Source organism: Carcharodon carcharias, chromosome 22, assembly GCF_017639515.1.
Source record: "Carcharodon carcharias isolate sCarCar2 chromosome 22, sCarCar2.pri, whole genome shotgun sequence".
NCBI classification, from domain to species: domain Eukaryota; kingdom Metazoa; phylum Chordata; class Chondrichthyes; order Lamniformes; family Lamnidae; genus Carcharodon; species Carcharodon carcharias.
Window position 1 is genome coordinate 45,629,811 of NC_054488.1, and position 19,418 is coordinate 45,649,228.

The 19,418-nt window shown below is 43.9% G+C and overlaps 1 pseudogene; it reads left to right on the forward strand.

The window, feature by feature from the left end:
* LOC121293667 overlaps positions 1-19,418 on the forward strand; it is a 41,768-nt pseudogene that overhangs the window by 3,973 nt on the left and 18,377 nt on the right.

Below are 19,418 nucleotides of genomic sequence, written 5' to 3' on the forward strand. Positions count from 1 at the left end.
TATGCAAGTTTGTAAGATAACCCCATTCATCTCTATTTTTTCAAATGGTCTGTATAGTTGCCTGGTTGAGAATGGGACAATTTGCTGTTTGACACGGCTACTTTAGAACCCGTGTGAGAATGGCCTATTATCATTCAAATATGTATTTCTCCACTTTTAAATATCTACATTTGCTCTTAATCACTGGGTTAGAACATAAACTCCTTAAATTCTGACATTATCAATAAAATTGATTTTCAATCATCTTATATTTTTGCTGTTTCAAGACTGAATTGTGTATTCTTATATCATTGATAGTTAAACAAAATTTATCAATTACTAGACAACAAAGAAATTCAGGCTTAATAATAATACCAGTAAATATGCTTAATGAAATTTCCTGTCTGTAAGATACATTTGGAAGTTATTTTTTTCTGTCCTCCAGCTGACAGATCCAAGGAGCAAAAGGTATGAGGTTCCTGTTGATGTTTCTAAGGTCACTGAGAAAGCTTCAACTCAACTCTATACAGTTAGATTTTCATCCAGACCTTTTGTCATAATTGTACAGAGGAAATCAAATGGCCTTGTTCAATAAGCCTGATTAGCCTTGTTGTTTCCTTTGATGTTATTCTTAACTTAGAGGATTTATACTCTAAAAGTATACTGACATAAGCTTCACACCATCTAGGACAAAACAGCCTGCTTGATTGACTCCCCATTCACTACTTCCAAGATCCACTCCCTCCACCACCAGAGTGGCAGCAGTGTGTACCACCTATGAGATGCATTGCAGCAACTCACCAAGGCTCCTTCAACAGCACCTTCCAAACCTGCGACCTCTACCAAATAGAAAGACATGGACAGTAGATGCATGGGAACACCACCACCTGCAAGTTTCCCTCCAAGCCACTATACCATCTTGACTGGGAACTATATCGCTGTTCCTTCTCTGTCACTTGGTCAAAATACTGGAACTCCCTCCCAAACTTCACTGTGGGTGTATCCACACCGCATGGACTTAAGGGGTTCAAGAAGGTGGGCCACCACCACCTTCTCAAAGGCAGTTGCAGATGGGTAATAAAATGCTGACCTAGCCAGTGACGCCCACTTCCCTAGAAAGAATTTTAAAAACTGAGTTCAAGTCAGAGACCTCAAATGGTTCTGTGGGACTTACCTGGGTAGTTACCCAGGAAATGGTAGACAGATTAAAACCTAGTCTAATATCTGGGTATCTACACAACTGACCCAGCTCATCACCTCCCTGACCCCTGACTACCCCCGACCTGATTACTCGTCCAACCAGACCTGACCACCTGACTACTCGCCCCCGATGAGACCTGACCATACTCCGACCCAACTACCCACCAACCTCCTGACTATCCTCCTGAACCGACTACCCCTGACCACCCAACTACCCACCAAACCGACTATGCGCTCATCCACCTCACCCACCCCATCCATCTATGCCCCCCACCCACTTACCTATCTTGCCTACCTGTCCACTCACCCATTCATTCACTCACCCATTCATTCATCTATTCATTTACATTCGTCCACTCACATTCAAACTGGACCTTTAAACTTACCATGCAACAGCTAGAGCCATAAAAAAGGGGCTTGTCCTGTATTCCCCAACTCTACTACACTCCAGTGGAATTCCCCAATGGACTTGCACTGCGCATTTCTGTGGAAGCTGGGGTCAGAAGACCCCAGTAGAAATGCACAGCAATGTCGAGTAGGGGAATTTTTGATCACAGTGGCAATCTCATAATCATTGCCACTGCCCAGAAGATCCAGGCCAATGTTTCAAGCCTATGGCTTTTCATCAAAACTGGAAAAAATTAAGGATGTAACATGTTTTAACCAAGTACAGAGTACAGAGGAAAGAAAGGAAAGTTCTGTGTTTGGGTAGAAGGCAGCAGAGATTAAACAACAAAAGTGATGATGGTGCAAGGTAACGGGGACGCTGATGGCACAAATCTGGAGAAAAACACGGGTCTAGTGGAGGTGTAAATGGTTAAAACAGAAGCATTAACAACTGCTGCTGTCGGAAGAAAATGGAAGCAATAGTTATGATCTGAAATTGTTGACCTCACTTGAGTCTGGAGGGCTGTAAGGTGCCTAATCGAAAGATGAGACGTTTTTATTTGAGCTTCTGTGGAGCTTCTTTAGAACACCGTAGGAAACCAAAGAAAGAGAAATCGAAGTGGAAGTGGGACGGAAAATTAAAGTGACGAGTGACCTGAATTGAATTGTTCCTCAAAGTGGTCACATAATCTGTTCGGTCTTCCTAATGTAGAGGGGAGTGCGTTCTGAGCAGCGAATACAGTATACTAAATTAAAAGCAGTACAAGGTAATCTCTGTTTCACCTGGAAGGAGTGTTTGAGGCCCTGGACAAGGGGAAGGTAGCAGGTAAAAGGACAGATGTAGCATCTCCTATGCTTACAGTGAAGGGTTGGTGGTGTTGGGGTGATTGAAGAGTGGACTAGTGTGTCGGGGAGTGAACAGTCCGTTTGGAATGCTGAAAGGGGAGGGGTAAATGAGTTGCTGGTAGCATCTCGCTGCAGATGTCTGAAGATTATCTGTTGAATGTGGAGGCTGGTGGAGTAGAAGGCTAGGAGAAGAGGAACTCTATAATATTTCTAAGAGGGAGAAGAATGGGCAAGACCAAGAATGCAAGAACTGGGTATTTACCATAATGATACTTGGGCTCCATGGCTTAAACTACAAGAAGGTAGTATTGTATCCCTGGACTTTGGAAAGTTAAGGGTCGATTTGATCAAAGATTTCAAGCTATTAATGGAACAGATAGTGTGGTGCTGTCTTGCAGTTCACTCTGCATTGTAAATGCATGTTGTTGCTGGCGCTATGTATAGTGATGAGAGAGGCTCCAACATTCTTTCCATCACATGACTGACCAGGAATCTCTCCTGCTCTTACCACCTGCCATTGGCATATGTTGGAAGGATTTGGGGGTAGGTACTCAACTTGTTTGGCCACGTTTTTAATGCACCGTCCTTAGCCATCAAGTCCTGGGGTGGAACTCAAATCCAGAGCTTCTGGCTCAGATGTAAAGAGGCTACCCACTGCACCACAAGACCTCCAACAGATATTGTAGATAGAAACTATTTCTGCTGGTTGGAGAACCTAGGACAATGGGGCTTAGTCTAAAAATTAGAGCCAGGCATTTCGGGAGTGAAATTAGGAAATACTTCTACATATAAAATGTGAAGTTTGGAACTCTCTTCCACAGCCAGCTATTGAAGCTCAATCAATTGTTAAAATCCATCAAGCCCATATTTAAACTTATGAGTCCATGATCTGGGGCAAAAGCAGATATATGGAGTTAGGTCGCAGATCGGCCATGATCTCACTAAATCATGGAACAAGCTGAAGTGGCCAAGCTGAATGCTCTTGGTGAGCATAAGTGTCACTTGCAAACATGAATAGTTGGGAAGTATTGGAAGGATTAACAGGCTTATTATCAACCTGTTTGAACCCCATCATCAACACTTATTTTATGGCCAACAAGTCTTGGAGCGAGACTTGAACCCAGAGCTTCTGGCTCAGAGGCAGAGGTGCTAGCTACTGAGCCACAAGACCTCCTTGGTAAAGGAAAGTAGGGAAGTAGCTGGGTAATTTTCTGTGTTTTCAGATTGCCAGTTTTGTGGCTGCATTAGAATAGCTTGGTTGGAGGCCTATTGAGTTCTGGAGTATTACGCTTCAGCATTACAGTCAGGATCAAGAACACAGATAGGAGGAGTAGACCATCGACCCTGTTGTGCCGTTCTGCACATTCGTGGCTGATCTTGGGCTTCAGTTCCACTTTTCTGCCCACTCCCATATCCCTTGATTCCGAGAGACCAAAAATCTGTCTATCCCAGCCTTAAATGTATTCAACAACTGAGCATCCACAGCCCTCTGGGGTAGAGAATTCCAAAGATTCACCATCCTTGAAGTAATTTCTCCTCAATTCAGTCCTAAATGACCGACCCCTTACCTTGAGACTGTGCCCCAGTGTTTTAAATTCCCTGATCAGCGAAAACAATCTCTCAGGATCTACCCTATCAAACCGATTTAGAATTTTGTAGGTTTCTCATTCTTCTAAACTCCAGAGAACATAAGTCCAATTTACTCAGTCTATCATCATGGGACAACCCCCTTATCGCAGACACCAAATTTAGTGAACCTTTGCTGTACCACCTCCAATGCAAGTATAACCTTTATTAATAATGTGGAGACCAAAACTGTACACAGTATTCCAGATGTGGTCTCACCAAAACCTTGTACAATCGTAGCAAGACTTCTTTATTCTTGTACTCCAATCCCTTTGTGATAAAGGCCAACATGCCATTTTCCTTCCAAATTGCTTGCTGCATCTGCTTGCTAACTTTCTCCATTCCTTGTACAAGCATACCCTCTTGTTGAGGCCTGCAGCCTTTGCTGTCCAGTGCATTCAGCAATTTCTTTATCATGCAGAATAAATAGCTGAAGACTGGCTTGCTAGACCACAAGAGGGCAGTTAAGAGTCAAATGTAAGGTTAGCAGGTTTCCTTCCTGAAGAGCATCAGCGAACCAGTTAATTTTTATTCAGCTTCATGGATACTCAGTCTTAATTTCAGATTTGATTTATTTTAACTGAATTCAAATTCTCAAACTTGTTTTGAAGTCACGTCCTCCATATTATTAGTCCAACGCTCTAATGTAATGTAGACCATAAATATGCTTTCAAAATCCATCCAAACTTGATAGGCTAGGTATTTTGGTAGAGGAAAGGGAGCATTACAGTCTTAAAATGTGTAAGGGTAAAGAGGTTGATAAAAAAAGGGAATGTTTAGTTGTGCAGTTGTTGCTGTTATTCAGATGTTAGTACATTTACAAAGTTCACTTGAGCAAGCCTTGGTTTTTTCAGTATATATTGTGTAAATTATTCATATATCAAACTTGGTGTGTTTAGTTTTGTGACTAAATTCTTTGTTGCTGCAGGGATGGTAACATCTGAGAAAATCAGAATTTAAAACAAAATCAGTGATAGATGTCATCACATTACAGAAATGTACAACGTAGGTGTATTTTACAATGTTCCTTTTTAGGATAAATGTTAACTTGGGTAAATTAATCAGGTTGTTTTGGAATTAAGCTAGAAGACTTCCTCTGTATTTTTTTAAGATTACGTTTGAAATATCAAATATAGGAAATCTTCCAACTATGTTTACAATATTGCAAAGACTTGTGAAGTAAGGAAAATTCTCTTTGATTTGTAGAAATGAACAAAATCCTTTTCCCAGATGTCCCTCTGCTACCCTCAGTTGAAAAGATTACTGACTTGATTTGAGGTTTCTAAAATGCTGTGCTGGAACAATCCACTTAGAAAGAGCTCTTCCTTCTGAGGTTTTTTATCATTAGATAAGAGAAACAAAATTGATAGAGAAATCCCTGGTGTTCCTTAAATCAAACTTGTTCCTCGCTCAACGAGAGGGGGAGGAGGCGGGTCAGAGGGGGTTCGTATGAGGCGGGTGAGAGGGTGTGCATGTGAGGCGGGGGAGAGGGTGTGCATGTGAGGCGGGGGAGAGGGGGTGCATGTGAGGCGGGGGAGAGGGGGTGCATGTGAGGCGGGGGAGAGGGGGTGCATGTGAGGCGGGGGAGAGGGGGTGCATGTGAGGCGGGGGAGAGGGGGTGCATGTGAGGCGGGGGAGAGGGGATGCGTGTGAGGCGGGGGAGAGGGATGCGTGTGAGGCGGGGGAGAGGGGATGCGTGTGAGGCGGGGGAGAGGGGAAGCGTGTGAGGCGGGGGAGAGGGGATGCGTATGAGGCGGGGGAGAGGGGATGCGTGTGAGGCGGGGGAGAGGGGATGCATGTGAGGCGGGGGAGAGGGGATGCGTGTGAGGCGGGGGAGAGGGGATGCGAGTGAGGCGGGGTAGAGGGGATGCGTGTGAGGCAGGGGAGAGGCGGGAGGTGCAAGGGAGGGAGGGACGGTGTGAGGAGGAAAAGGGAATGTGCGAGAGGGGATAGAGGGGAGGGACTGAGCAAGGTGGGGAGAGAGACATGGTGCGAGGGGGGGAGAGAGACATGGTGCGAGGGAGGAGAGAGACACGGTGCGAGGGGGGGAGAGAGACACGGTGCGAGGGAGGAGAGAGACACGGTGCGAGGGGGGGAGAGAGACACGGTGCGAGGGGGGGAGAGAGACACGGTGCGAGGGGGGGAGAGAGACACGGTGCGAGGGGGGGAGAGAGACACGGTGCGAGGGGGGGAGAGAGACACGGTGCGAGGGGGGGACAGACATGGTGCGAGGGGGGCAGAGAGACACGGTGCGAGGGAGGAGAGAGACACGGTGCGAGGGGGGGAGAGGCACGGTGCGAGGGGGGGAGAGGCACGGTGCGAGGGGGGGAGAGGCACGGTGCGAGGGGGGGAGAGACACGGTGCGAGGAGGGGAGAGAGACACGGTGCGAGGGGGGAGAGGCACGGTGCGAGGGGGGGAGAGAGACACGGTGCGAGGAGGGGAGAGAGGCACGGTGCGAGGTGGGGAGAGAGACACGGTGCGAGGGGGGGACAGACACGGTGCGAGGGGGGGAGAGGGACGGTGCGAGGAGGGAGAGAGACGGTGCGAGGGGGGGAGAGGGACGGTGCGAGGAGGGAGAGAGACGGTGCGAGGGGGGGAGAGAGACGGTGCGAGGGGGGGAGAGAGACACGGTGCAAGGGGGGAGAGGCAGGGTGCGAGGGGAGAGAGACGGGGGAGAGAGACGGTGCGAGGGGGGGAGAGAGACGGTGCGAGGGGGGGGGGGAGGGACGGTGTGAGGGGGGGAGAGGGACGGTGCGAGGGGGGGCGAGAGGGACGGTGCGAGGGGGGAGAGGGACGGTGCGAGGGGGGAGAGGGACGGTGCAAGGGGGGAGAGGGACGGTGCGAGGGGGGAGAGGGACGGTGCGAGGGGGGAGAGGGACGGTGCGAGGGGGGAGAGGGACGGTGCGAGGGGGGAGAGGGACGGTGCGAGGGGGGAGAGGGACAGTGCGAGGGGGGAGAGGGACGGTGCGAGGGGGGAGAGATGGTGTTGGAGGGAAGAGTCAGGAGAGAGACAGTGTGGCGGGGGGAGCGACAGGTGAGAGATGGTGCAGGGGTGGAGAGAAGGGCTAGAGATGGTGTGAGGGGGGGAAAGACGTTACACAAGGGGGGAGAGACGGTGCAGAAGTTTGGGGAGAGACGGTGTGGAAGGGGAGAGATGGGAGAGGGACGGTGTGGGGAGGAAGAGAGGGTGTGAGTGGAGAGAGAGGGAGGAGAGATAGTGAGGGGGGTGAGGGAAGAAAGGCAGGGCGACGGGGGAGGGATGGGGTGAGAGTTGGAGAGTTTGGGGTGAGAGGGGAGAGAGGGGGTGCAGGTTGGAGAGGCCGGGGAGAGAGGATGTGGGTGGGGAGAGGGTGTGGAAGGGGGAGGGGAGTGCGACGGGGGAACGAGCAAAGAGAGAGGATATGGGAGGGTGAGAGGGAATGATGGAGAGAGGGAGGAGAGTGTGAGGAGTGAGAGGGAGGTGTGTGTGTGTGTGTGAGAGACAGGAAGTGTCCATAAATCTGGCTCAATCCCAGTGTCAGGATTTTCATTCATGCACTCTCATCACTCACAGGTGATAAGGGTGAGTGGGTGAACACCCTGAGTCTGGGAGTGAATTGGACACACACACAATCACCCTGTTGTACACTGATATTCTATTTATTACTCTTTTCTATTTTTGCTCAGCAAGCTGTTTAATTTAATATCTTTTTTATTTAATTCTTGTGGAATGTTACGCTGAACTTTATCTTTCTGATGTTTGCTCATCCGCCTCTTGAGTGAGAAAAATTTTGAAATGTGGCCGCCCAGGCAAAAAGGTTGGCCAACCCTGCCTTCGATAAATAGCCTGTAAATTTTCATTGCCAAATTCACAGATGAAAATTAGCACTTGAGAGGATCTGATCTACAGCAGTAACCACATAACTGTTTCCATTATGAGCTTTTCAAATCAGAGGAAAATTGGAAAGAAATAAAATGTCCTCCTCAATGCATACACATATGTTTAAGAACTGAATTTGGGGATTCACAGGAAAGTATTTCTAAAGCAATTTAGTTAATGTTTAGGTGGAATGAAGATGACCAGATAATTTGAAAATTCAATCTTGCGATGTTGCACCCATTGCATAAAAAATAGGAAGGGACCTTTCGCTATGGTACCAAAAATGGTAATGTTCATTTTCACATTTTTTGAGATGCAGGCGCTTGTGTGATTCTAACGTTTTCTATTTTGACTTTTAATTGCTCTTGCAAAATTGGTAGCAAGTTTGAAAGAAAGAAATTTTAAAGTCCTGATTTCAGCCTAATTAATTAAGTTTATATTTTGAGAATGCTCAGAAATGCATTAACCTGGTAGCTTAAATTGTTCAAAGCCAGGCAGAAAGCCCAGGTTGTCTGCATTGCCCAATACACACTTAACAATTGCAAGGAATTATGAAACTTTGCACAAAAGCAATTCTGTGCAACAATCCCATGGATTAGTATTACTAACTTTTATTTTATCTTTTAGTTATTTAGTTGTATAATGCATCCTATTTATTTTTTACCTAGCCTGAGCACGACAGTGGGACCATCGTTTTATGCTGATCAATTTCTGCAGATTTCCACCTCCCGGTGTCGAAGCACGTTTCAGGTCTGGGAGAGCACATGACAAATCTGATGCTAATGTCAGTTGGACTCGATTAACTCATTGGAACCGAGATCGAGGACCCCATGTAAGGTAATTAGCTTGTTTGTTTGTTCCCCACTGTTGAGGTATTCAAAATGCCAATTCTGGCCTGAGAAGTGGGCAGCAAACCTTTTCCAAGATACCACTCTTGGAGAGCAGAATCCTGATGAAATATAAGCTACAAATGCCTACCTACGAAGAAGTATGCATGCATACCATGGCTGGTTATATTTCTTTCCTTGTCCTTGGGTCCTGTGGAGAAGTGTAGCTTTGAGTTTCTTTCTTTCTCTCAAAAATGTTTAATTACCGGTGTTTGATTATATCATAGAAATTTGCATTCTGGAGCATTTCATAAAACAATGTGAGAAAATAGGAACGCAGTCATTGTTGTCTTAAGGTCAGTGGTATTTGGGGGCCACTTGAGGCCAACCCAAAACAGTCTGTTAATGCTCTAAGGATCTCAAACTGGTGCCCTTATGTCTCTTATTTTGTAGCAATTTTCATTGTCTTGCATAAGTTATTCCATCTGTGAAGAAAAAACATTCTCACTGCAGTGAGGAATCATATGATCACTTCCATGTGCAACTGAAGAAATTGGGGAATATGTGCTGAAGATGTAATGATAATTGTAAAGAGAATTACAAGTAAAATATCTGTTCCCTATTGCTCTGTTTTAAACTCAGCATAAAAAAAGGAGCAGGAATAGACCAATTTGCCCTGCAAACCTGCTCCGTGATTCAATACTAATCTTCTACCTCAACTCCATGTTCCTGCATCACCTGTATACCTTTTAAGCCCTTAGTATCCAAAAATATATCAATCTCTGTGTTGAAGATTTTTTTTTAATTCTTTCAAGGGATGTGGCTTCGCTGGCTAGGCCAGTATTTATTGCCCATTCCACTTACTGAGCAACAAGGCATCCACAGCCCTTTGGGGTAGAAAACTCAAAAGATCCACAACTCTTTGAGTGAAGAAATTTTTCCTTGTTTCGGCTCTAAATTTGATTCACGTGATATCAAGAAAAAGCTGAGTGCACTGGAATCATCTAAGGCTACGGGCACTGACAACATCCCAGCTGTAGTGCTGAAGACTTGTGCTCCAGGACGAGCCACGCCCATAGTCAAGCTGTTCCAGTGTAGCAACAAAACTGACATCTACCTGAGAATGTGGAAAATTGCCCAGGTATAGCCTGTCCACAAGAAGGAGAACAAATCCAATCAGTCTACTTTCAATCTACTTTCAGTCTACTTCATCAGTCTACTTTCAATCATCAGCAAAGTGATGCAAGTTGTCGTCGACATTGCTACTAGGCAGCACTTACTAAGCAATAACCTGCTAACCAGTGTTTAATTTGGGTTCCACCAGGGTCACTCTGCTCCAGAACTTATTGCGGCCTTGGTTCGAACATAATCTAAAGAACTGAGTCTCAGAGGTGAGTGACGGCCCTTGGCATTAAGGCAGAATTTGGTCAAGTATGGCATTAAGGAGCCTGAGCAAAATTGAAGTCAATAGGAATCAAAGGGAAAAATTCCCACTGGTTGGAATCATATTGAGCATAACAGAAGATGGTTGTGGTTGTTGGAGGCCAATCATTGCTGTAGGAGTTCCTCAGGGTCGTGTCCTATGCCCAGCTTCATCAATTACCTTCCCTCATAAGATGGCGATGTTCACAGTATTTAGTCCCATTCGCACCTCGTCAGATATTGAAACAATCCTTGCCTGTATGCATAAGATATGGATAACATTCAGGCTTGAGCTGATAAGCGGCAAGCAACGTTCACATCACACAAATACCAGGCATTGACCATCCCCAACAAGAGAGAATCTAACCATCTCACCATGATGCTGAATGGCATTAGCGTTGCTGAATCCACCACCATCAACATCTTGGGGGTTACCGTTGACCAGGAACTTAACTGGACTAGCCATGTAAATAATGTGGCTACAGGAGCAGATCAAAGAATGGAAATCCTGCAACGAGTAACTTGCCTCCTGACTCTCTAAAGCTGTCCGCCAATTGCAAGGCACAAGTCAGGAGTGTGATGGCATACACCCCACTTGCCCAATGATTGCAGCTCCAGCAACACTAAAGTAGTTTAACCATCCAAAAGAAAGCCGCCTGCTTGATCAGCACCCCATCCATCACCTTGAATATTCACTCCCCCACAATGGCGGTAGTATGTACCATTTACAAGACAAGCAGATCCGACCTTTCGCCCCGGAGCTACAGCCAGAAATCTGGATGGTGCTCGGGTCCAGACATTGGGGGCACAACTTGTCAAAGCTCCTTTGATGGCACCTTCCCAAATCTGCAACTTCTACCAACTAGAGGGACACGGGCAGGAGACACATGGGAACACCATGACCTGCAAGTTTGCCTCCAAGTCTTACACCATTCTGACCTGGGACTATATCCTGTTTCTTCACTGAAGCTGGTTTAAAGTCCTGGAACTCTTTCTTTAATAGCATTCTGCGAATACCTACACCATATGCACTGCAGCAGTTCAAGAAGGCAGCTCACAACCACCTTCTCAAGAGCAATTAGAAATAGGCAATATATGCCAGCCTAATCATCAATGCTCACATCCCATGAACAAATAAAAAAGATGGTCAGCCCATCATTCTGGCACTGTGATCCCTGATTCTAGATTCAGTAGCCAGAGGTATCATTTCCTAGCTAGTATCAACCCAATCAAGCCCTTAAAATATTTCTACATTTCAGTGACATGTTCTTCTGCGTTTAAGAAATATAATTTTCAATTAACTAATTTGTTTTTCAATACTTGAGTTCTGCACTACCAAACAAATACTAAGTATTGCTGAAGAAAGAGACTATTTTGTCGAAGCTTTTCGTCTTGCACTTCTCAGGACACTTCGCAAGAAAATACCGATGTTAGAGAAAACAGTATATTTATACTGTATGAGAAGAGAGTGCTGATTGGTTGGCAAGTGGACTCTGATTGGTAGAGGTGTTGTTATGGAGAATGCACCAGTTGATAGTGACTCACAGTTAACTGCCAAACATTGTTTGAGGTTTAAACCAGACAGCTTGACTCTAGTCAAAACATTGACCTGGGAAATGAATGGCTGTCACTTATTTTGATTAGCTGAAACAGGCACAATGTGTGTACATGTTCTTTCTGTCTGCAAAGAACAGGGCCCTGTGTATTAATATATGTTTCTTCCAGTTCACGCAAATGCGCCACAGTGCAAGCCCGACTGACAATGTTAAATTGGTTGTCAGTGCAATTCTTAGCACACTGAGGATTATTTAGCAAATGTTGTCCAATTGTGGAATCACAACTAATGTTGGACACTGTGTTTTGAGTTTTGCAAGCACGGTCTAGTTGAGTACGGTCTGTACCTTGCCTGTTGTGAACAGTGGAAGGGACGTGCTGTTTGATATGATCAGCCAGTCTTTGGGACGTAAGGCCTACATACCTAGCATCACACTGGCACTGAAATACATACGCCATATTACTCGTTTGAGTGATAGGCAGAACACCTTTTTGGCCTGGTGGCAGCATCCTGTTAGTGGTGAATATGAGTGCATAGTAGAAGTGTGAAACAGCTAGCTTCACCTACTGCTCAAATTTTTGAGATACCTTGTCCTTCCAGGGTAACCTGAGGTAGACTGGGCACTTTTTGGCACCGAAAGTGATGCCCTTGGGCCCATTCATGAGTTTGCGTGATATGCAGCGCAAAATGATCTGATCAGGGCAGCCATTATCCCACAGGATGTCTTTAATGCGCCCTATCTCAGCTTGAAGCTTGCATGGTGAGCAAATGTGGATTGAGCTAGCTATGTAGGCTGTATGTCCCAGAGACTTGCATCCCTTCCGCTGTTCACAATAGGCAGGGTACGGACTGTACCTGACCAACCCATGCTTGCAAAACTCAAAACACCATGTCCAACATTAGATGTGATTCTGTAATTGGACAACATTTGATAAGTAATCCTCAGTGTGATAAGAATTATACTGCCAACCAATTTAAGATCGTCTGTTGGGCTCGCAGTGTGGCGCATTTGTGTGTACTGGAAGCTACGTATATTAATACACCACGTGCTATTCTTTGTAGTCAGATAAAACATGTACACACATTGTGCCTGTTTCAACTAAACAAATAAGTGACAGCCATTTGTTGGTTTATTCCCAGGTCAATGTCTTGACCAATCAGAGCCAAGTTGCCTGGTTTAAGTTTCAAATAATGTTTAGCAGTTAACTGTCAGTCACAATCAACTGGTGCATTCTCCATGGCAATGTCTCTACAAATCAGAGTACACTTGCCAACCAATCAGCCCTCTCTTCTCGTACAGTATACAAATGATGTTTACCCTGACATTGTTTTCTTCCTGATGAGTGCAAGATGAAAAGTTTTGACGAAAACGTCTTTTTTTCAGCAATACTTAACATGGTTTTCGATATTCCCCAATTATGTTGGTATCTAGAAATTGATGTTTCTTATTTCTTGGTACAATTTTATTTTCAGGTACCAGTAAAATAATACTGGGGCGGCCAGTGCAGAATGGGCCTGGGTCCTAGCTGATTAACTCTGAAAAAAAATGGTTGGAGTGAAATTGAGCATATTCCCACTTCTGATCATTGCTCAACCACCCTGCTCGAAAGTGCATTTATGTGAGCATTAGGTGAAGGAAGGGACATATCCAGTGGTATTAGCCCCTTTCTTGAATTGACTGATACCATTCACTTGGCAAAAGTACAAGGGACATGCTGGTGCCTGCTGAACAAAACCCAGCATGTTCTACCTCCCAGAGAGAAGGGGAGAAGATTGGGAAAGGGGAGCCCAAAAGTTTACCACTCAATAAGTCTACAAAAATATTTAAGGAATCTGTTGTAAACCCAAATGAGAATGTTGTTCATGTACTTTCAATGACACTGACCTATTTGTTGCAGCCAAATGCAAATGAAATGGCTGATACCCTTTCTTCTTGGTGATGCAAGAGGATGGAAGAGCTCATGGTGTTTTCCTGTTAAACAGTAATGCCAAGGATAAGAAATTAACTTGTCTGCCTGGATATACAAATGCAACTCAAATTGGAATTAGAGATCTGCTGGACCTACTTAATACTAAACCACCACTGTCAGGATAATACAACTAAGCTTTTTGCCATGCTGATATGTTGTACTTTTGTTCTGGCCTTTCACACTTTCTGTTTTTTCTGTCCATCTTCCTTGAGGAAACATTTTGCAATACGTGGTCTATTTGCAACTACGGAATATATAATAATTTTATAAATTATATTAAAAGTTGCCTCCCTCTGTTTCTTGTGGGACAGCAGTACTTAGCTTTTGCTGACCATTTTTGCAATTGAGTCTAGATCAGAGAAATAATGCTGGAAATACTTAGCAGATCAGGTGGCATAAGTGGAGAGAGAAACAGAGTTGACGTTTTAGAATGGTGATCTTTCATCAGATCAGGCTTCTGCCATGTGTAGAAATCACAATCTTTATCCAAATACTGTTACTTATTTGCACATTTCCATGGGTCACCAAGTTAACAATCCTATTTATTTTATCCATGTGATACTGATATTTAAGAATATGCTGTTAAGGAAATTAACACGATTTTGTTTCATCCAGACATATTACTTCAGCCAACACCTGCTGTAACCTGGAGGGCCATTGGGGGAATCCTTGATTTTGATGAGTTCTTGGGTCCAGATCCAAAAACAGTGATAGGGCAGTACCTGGATATTATCGGTACGAATGAAACCATTTCTTATTTATCCAGCATTGAATACATTTAAGGCTGGGATAGATAGAGTTTTAGTCTCTGAGGGAATCAAGGGATATGGAGAGTGGGCAGGAAAGGAGTTGAAGCCCAAGGTCAGCCATGATCGTATTGAATGGCAGAGCAGGCTTGATGGGCTGTTTGGTCTACTCTTGCTCCTATTTCTTATGTCTAATGCTGAATGAACAGCTAGAATTCACATACAGCAAATAATTCTAAACTTTAATTTGTTATGGTACATAGAAGCTTTTTTTAAAATGGTGATTGAGAAATGGTCTGTGGTTGTGTACAATACTGTTGTTCTATTTTTTGTAACTGTGTAGGTTATCAATGCCTCCATACTAGAGTCTGGGATTCCATCTGTGTCGGTGGGGTTACTGGTGCACCAACATCACCCGGCAGGTTGTGGAGGACGTGACCAGAGCCAACATGCCTCAGGTGAGTGTAAGGTAAAAGGTCATTTTGTTTTGAAAGAAAATCTGGTTTTTCCAATAGAACAACCTCATAAAGGGTACTCCACAGACCTGCTCTAGGATCTAAGTATTGGACTTCAGCAATATCAGACAATACTTTCTTTTGTATTAAAATCTTCAATAGTTGAGCTTATTTGTAGAATTATACAGTATGTTATGATCCTCTTAGAGATCAGTAACTTAACTTCCCACGACCAACAGAAATTACTGAAGGGCAAGATTTCTGTCTTTCTTGGTCTCCTTTCCCATCTGTCTTTCTCTCTCTCTCCATTTTACTGTAACAAACAAACTAAAGTCTACATACAATAAGTTCTCACTTAAAATTATGTTTGTGTTCCTGAAAATCCGTGACTTTAAGAGATGCAACTTTAAGTGAATAATGAGATCCCACAGGAATCAATGTTAGAACCGGAATTGGGTTCCTTCAGACATTGTTTTTTCCAGGCAAGCAATGTATAAGTTGAAATACTGTAATGTACATGTGCAGCACTCTGCATTCTTAGCTGGAATAACTTGCAAAATAAAATAAATCACTGAATATAACAGAAATACTGTATAAATTCGAATTAGAGAACACTAATTAGCCCAAACAAGCTCTGAGTAGCACTACTTCTGTGTCTCACCCACAGAACTCCTGAAACTCAGCTCAACTTTTTGCCTGCTTTCCTTTCTCCACACCACCCCCCCACCCACACACACACACACACACACACACACACACAAACACACTCCGTCTCTCCATCTCTCCCACTGTCTCTCTCTCTCTGTTTTCCCCCGCTTTGTCTTTCTCTTTCTGAGGCCCAGAATCTGGACCCCTTCTTGATAATCTGTAGGGGACTGAATTCCTGTCCTGGACCGCTGATTGAGCTGGGGTGGGTGCCATGGATTGTGCTGGGTAGGGGCCTCCACCCTCCACACGTCCACTTGCCTCGATGAGTGCAGTTCCAGCAACACTCAAGAAGCTTGACACCATCCAATACAAAAGCATTCTGCTTGATTGGTACCCCATCCATCACTGACGCACAGTGGCAGCAGTGTATACCATCTACAAGATGCAACAACTCACAAAGCCTCCTTTTACAACACCTTCCAAACCCACAACCTCTACCACCTAGAAGGACAAAGGCAGCAGACACATGGAAACACCACCACCTGCAAGGTCCCCTCGAAGCCACACACCACCCTGACTTGTAACAATATTGCTGTTCCTTCACTGTGGCTGGGTCAAAATCCTGGAACTCCCTCCCTAACAATGGTGTGGGTGTATCTACACCACATGGACTGGAGTGGTTCAAGAATGTGGCTCAGCACCAACTTCTCAAGAGGCAATTAGGAATAGGCAATAAGTACTGGCCTAGCCAGTGATGCCCACATCCTGTGAATGAATAGAAAAAAAGTAGAATGTTGCTATGTGGACAATGTGTGCATTTCCTAGCAGGCAATCACTCTCTAACTTTGAATTTTTTTAGTAGTTAAATTTGGAAACTCTTGCATGTAGTGATGGATTGGTGCATAAATCCGGCAGTTTTTGGCGATAACAAATATGAATCCGCACAAGTTACCATGAACAAAATCACTATTACCTGTGCTAGAGGTAGAAAAAGTGGGTTCAAAGCTGCAGATTATTCTTTTTCCTAAGAGATAGAAAATTTTAAAATGGCTTATATTTAGACTGAAAACCCAAGAATAGATGGTGCAGTAAAAAAATGAAGTTCAAAATATATGGATGTTGCACGCTCTGCATTACTGATTACCAGCAAGATACAGAATTGTTCTTTCTGTTAATGATTTTCATTTCTACAGGATGTGCAGTGGAATGACATAGATTACATGGACCAACAAAAGGACTTCACTTACAACCTACAGTACTTTGGAGACTATGCACACATAGTGAAAGAGTTCCACCAGAAGGGATTGAAATACATCATGATTGTAGTGAGAAGAAAAAAAATGCAAATTATCCAAGAATCAAGAAGAATTTCAACCATTGATTTGGCTCCCATATTAAAAATAGAAATTTTCATGTTTGACATAAAGTTCATCAACATTTTAAAATATATATAAATGCTAATTTGTCTCCAGAAAGTTGTGAAGTTGAAAATGGATTATTGTAAATATAGCACATGATTCACAAAGGTATTTATGGAGCTCATTAACACCATCAAGCAGGCGTAGCTCTCAAAAACCAAGTGGCAGACAAGAAATAGTGTGACAGTTCTGATTCTTAGTTTCTGTCCAAATTGTGATGGTGGTCTCGAACTAAGTTCAGATGATATGCTTAGGAAATTCCCTTAGGATGCCTCTCTATTAACAGAACATTTTGTTGTAACATTTTTCCAATTTTGGTATTTCTTTTTGCTGATCTAATGCATGAGATGAAAAATTTATTGTGCAAAATGTTACTGATTTTCTTCAGGAAAGCCAAAGATTTCATGGTGCCTATATTATCTTTGTAATCCCTCAGCCTATATTGTGAACTTGAGCTGTCAACATCAGTGTTACACCAACCAAGTGGTCATCCTTGCTTTGTTAAGAGTTGACATGTTATTCAAACATATTGCAGCCTATCTTGCCCTTGCCCAAAGTAGACACATTTTCAAGAGAGTTCTGAACATGCCATGCTAAATTGTTTTGTCACCCTTGCTTTGAAGTCGATTGTGCATCCGTTGTGAATCACTCCAGTAAAATTTTCTTAAAGAGTTCTTAATACTAATGGCTTTTTGCCTTCTTCTGTAGGATCCAGGTATCAGCAGTACACAGACAGCAGGGAAGTACAAACCATATGATGATGGTGTGAAGAGGGTATTTTTATTAAAAATGAAACCAGCTAACTATTGATAGGAAAGATCAGTGCATCAATGAGAAATTTGGATTTTACATTTAATCGGCTTATGCAACTTCTATAGATATCAGCTCCAAGCTCTCAAGTATGTTAATTACCTTTCAAAGCAGCACCCTTATTCATTTTGAGAAGAAACTGTTAATTTCAAACTCTGCTGACTCAGTACCTGCACATTGGTGCAAGTTCAGTCCCATTAACCTTTATTGTCATTAGTTCTGAATATGCAGTCAGTTTTTTGTGAAGTTATTTTTAAATATGTATCTCCCTTCCACTTATTTGAACTTAGTTCCTCCCTTCCCATACAGGACAATGGGCTGCAAAACTCCATGACTGGCTCTAGTCCATCGCAATCTCTTTCGCTGCAGCCCAGAGGGTGTCCCGTTCTTGGAGGTCCTCCTCAAATGTACTTCAACAAGCATTTTTTTAACCAGCCCCATCATCTTCTTCCATCTGGTGATGTCCATTCTACTGCCACTCTGGCAGCCTGTACGCCTGGAAGGCTAAAGTTGTGTCCCCCCAGCCTCATTCGTTTCTCCTTCACAATGTCTCACAGGCACCTCTGACCAGTTCTCTGTGGCACTTCTTCATCGGTGATGCTGTCTCTCCATGTGATGCCCAAGATCTTCCTTGGCAGTTCTGGTGAAAGACATCCAACATAGTGACACCTGTGCTGTTGTCTTCCATGTTTCGCTAGTATAGATTGTGGCTGGTACTACTAGGGACCTGTAGAATTGCAGCTTCATAGCTGCGTTGATGGTGTTGGATGCCCAGACCGTGTGGAGCCGCTGGTAGATTGATGTTGCTTTGTCGATTCTTGTGTGGACGTCAGTCTCTACATCACCATCCCTGGAGGTGTTGCTTCCTAGGTAGGGGAAGTGGTCAACATGCTCTATGTTCCGTTGACGTCATTGTCTTGGTCTTCTCTCAGTTGATGTGTAGACCAACGTTGGCACCGCCACTCTCAAGTCTGGTGGTCATGTCTAGGAGCATGCATAACTCTTCAGCCAGCAAGGCGATGTCATCTGTGAAATCCAGGTCAGTCATCTGGTGGTGTTCCCATGGGATGCCAAAGTCTGCATCCATCATTGCCTTCCTCATGATGAAATCAATAATCAAGAGGAAAGGAGTATGCATCCTTGCAGTCCTCCCGTGATGATGTTGAAGGAGCCCATGGTGCTAATGCAACAGCTGGAGTCTTGGTATAAGGCTTTGAAGATGTTAATATACCATTCCAGGATGCTGTATTGTCTTGCGATGTACCAGTGTTACTCATTAGGTGCTATCGAAAGCCTTCTTGAAATCAATTAAACCTCCACGGTATAATCATTTAAAAACAATATTATACAACATATAGCATTATCGTAAAGCATCTCTGAGTTGGAGATGTATGTCTTAAAATCTTATCTTTTTTAAACTGTACAAATGAGCCTCGGAGTTGCACAAAAACACCAATGTGAGCAGTTTAACATGAAGAACGAGTTCATTGTGAATCCCTGCGATGAGTCAGGAATAGGAAAACTGATGTTTAATTTCAGTTAAAATAAAATAATTGTAGAATAGAATGCCCCTTTTGAGCATCTTGTGTTATCAAAAATTTGGAGGTATCAAAAGATTTGATGCATCTACCCTGGTAAATCTACCCTGTCACAGCAATGTCAAAGCCAG